Raw genomic sequence first — 3,298 nt, forward strand, 5'->3', positions numbered from 1 at the left:
GTGGGACTATATACTCCTTTAGAAAATTATGATAAATGTTTCGGCTAAGCTAGCGATGTTTTGAAGGTGTTCGGTTTCTTAAAAGAAACCAAAGAACTGTCACCAACGAAAAGACGACATTGACATGACGGACGTGTTACCAAAAAATTCTTCGGCGCTTAGTCACCGTTCATTTTTGTACCAATTCATAGGAGCAAGAGCTTCTTGCTAAAGTACACTTAAACTGCATAATTCAGAATCGTGTTATTGTTTGTATTATTATCCCATGGGAATTTGGCTTAAAGAGCTTGGAATTTGAAAAATGTTTTTTGGGAAAGAACTTCTGTCAACTTTTCGCAAGATTGCAACCTGGGTCCAAGCGTGTTGTCTGAGGAATAATTTAATTTGTGGAAAGTGACAGGAACTTGTGTTATTTTTTCTAAAACGTTTTATTCTTCCCTTGCCAGAGAGTAGCGAGCTAATATTACTGTCACATCTCATTGATTAAGTTAACGGAGCCCAATGATCTGTAACATTTCCCGCGTAAAAAAATGCGGGAATATTTCTTTTCACCTCTAAAACAAAATTTGCGAACCTTTGGTCCGTACATGCAAGCAAACTCGGACAAAGCTTTCCTTTGTGATACATTCAAGCGAGTCTCTGCCTGCCATGATAAGCGGCGACAGCTTAATGTTCTATGTAAATTACGTGATAAAGGTTGCATGCCGCTACTCTACGTTGCACTTCGCTTGTCAATTTCCCAGTATCGCCGATGAGTTTGTGGTCGAGTGAATTTCAAACGCCGATCATTGATTATTTTGCTGATATCCTTGACTTGAAATGCACGGTAGGGAAAGATAACGTGCAGAAGGCATTTCCCAAATGTTTGAGGTTGATTTTCATGGGGACAAGTTAAATTGGGTGGTTGGATGGGTCAATGGCATCTGCTTACGGCACCGGAAATTGCTGACTCGCTTGGCTTCTTTTCATGTGATTCGAAGCCTGCTGGGTCTTTGTTACAATGTTATGTCTCTTTCATTCCAGGTTTATTGGAGTTTACCTGGGAATTTTTATTCGATTGATAATGACTGTCTACGCCTTAAGAGTGGTCCTCCTTGAAAGTTCGAGCGCTGTCGTATTAGCAGGGTGGAATTCTTACACGCGAAAAAAAAGCTTAGAAACAAGCAATCCATATCATTTATTTTCATTGAACTCTGTTCTTGGGAGAGAACCTTATCTAATTCGTCAAGTGTGCTTCCTTCCTTATCAATCAAGTTTCGTCGCTACAATTTTGGTATGATTTTAGTAAATATTATCCTTTCCTGTTTCCGGTAACCAAAATTTTTCACTTTGCTTTTTTCCTTGTTGATTCTCTAAACCGATTCATGATTTCAACATTAAATACAGTGAAGAACCGCTTTGCAATTGGTCATTTAACTACCTGTATGGAGAAGTTGTTCTGCGCTGTATCAAACTCAAGAAGAGTTGCTGTGTTACTGATTAATACGACCACCTTGGATGATCTGCCTGGATAGCAGTTTAATATTTGTCATAATTTGCAGTATTGGTGATAACATGGGCCGTCTAGTACCCGCACGCAATCGAGTTTTCAGTCATAAAGCGATGTCGGAGAGTCTGATCCGAATTTTGATGCCTACGTATCTTATTCGGAAAAACAAACAAAGTGGAAAAATCGTTTTTAGCAAGAAAAAAAACAAGCAAATCGGCGAAGAGGCAACCAGACAGGTTAAGGTGATATCAAATGTGACAGACGTTTCTTTCAACACCATCGAATCGATACAAAGTAAATATTTTGGGAAAGCGAGAAAATAGTTCAAGAGGCTTCTTGGACGGGAATCTAAGCGTAACACCGGTGTCCTGGCATCAAAGGACCATAGTCATGAGCCAACGTGATTCTACTAGCAATGAAAAAATCATAGACGTTTGCATCGTTTTTTTTTTTTACACGACTCAATATATTGACAAAATAATTCTGGGCTATGCACCTTCTCTTGGGTCAGTCTAGCAACAATGATCCTCGATAATTTAATCCCAATTTTGATGTCCTCGTAAATGCACTAACGACTGGGTACCATTTGATCTTGCCATACAGCAGGAGCCCTTTCATACAGTCATTCTTCCATCTAAAACTTGCAGGCTCCACATTTTTAAACCATTGTCATTCAAGTGTTACTGAACTGAAGAAATACTTTCCAAGCTAGGAAGAGAAGAGCCAATCACATTTTCCACTGACCTTTAGAACCACATTCAGGGTCCGCAAGTCTAACCCGGAAAGTACTTTCCTGTGTGCTAGAGTGATAGAATTAGCCCTCCCCCATAGTCGTTGTTGTTATGTGACATTGATCACGTGGGCTTTAGTTTCCGAAATAAGGCAATAACATGTGAGTGAAAAATCGTAGGGTGAAGTGTGAGTTGAACATGAGAATTTGCCGATTAAAAAGCTGAGTAAAACACAACGCAATCGAGTGAGTTTACAGTTTACCGATAGGGTTTTCGGTATAGCTGGACTAAACCGCTCAGTTCTTTTGTGACATTCCAGTTTCAGTTTTCTACGCGTTCTCTCGTTGTGTGTGTCCATATAATATGAAACTACAAGACATTGCGCATCTTCATGAGGAATTGGATAAAAAAGAAGCATCGTTCTGAGGTCTTCTAGGAATGATCGTAACATTTTGACTAACCCAATTCTTAACATTTAGAGCGAGTTTCAATGAAGTGTCGTAAAACCAAAACCAAAGTAATCACTTTGGCCAATCAAAAAGGACGGAGACAATCCAGTGAACCAATCAAAACTCGAAGTAATTACACCTAGCCGACACAAATCGCGGGAAAATGGCACGCGCGAGCCACGACTGGTTTTGGTTTCACTTGTGATTGGTTGAAAAAGTGGCGCGAGAACTTTGGGAATTGAACCAATCACTGAGTGAAGTTATGCAAAACCAAAGCAATTCGGTCAGCAATTCGCTAATTACTTTCGTCACTGAATTGAAAACCGCATTATATGAGTCAGTAAATGGGGTCTTTTAAGAAAAAAACGGACAGGGTGGAGCCGCTTTTTGAACTTGATTTTCGAAAAACGAATGGATACATGCGATGATTATGCTGTAGTTTAAACGAAACAAAACATTGCCAAAAGGGGGGCCAGTTGTAAAAGTTGGCTTTGGAGTGTCGATTCTCAGAGGCCTGCCATATCTTGTGGTCTAATTCGTCTTTTGCCATGAATAGAGAAAATGTTTTATAAATGACGTTTGTTCTGGGTAGGTACTCTGACAAGAAAATAAATGTACATTTAATGAAT

Source organism: Montipora foliosa, chromosome 13 (genome assembly GCF_036669935.1).
Source record: "Montipora foliosa isolate CH-2021 chromosome 13, ASM3666993v2, whole genome shotgun sequence".
Taxonomy (NCBI): Eukaryota; Metazoa; Cnidaria; class Anthozoa; order Scleractinia; family Acroporidae; genus Montipora; species Montipora foliosa.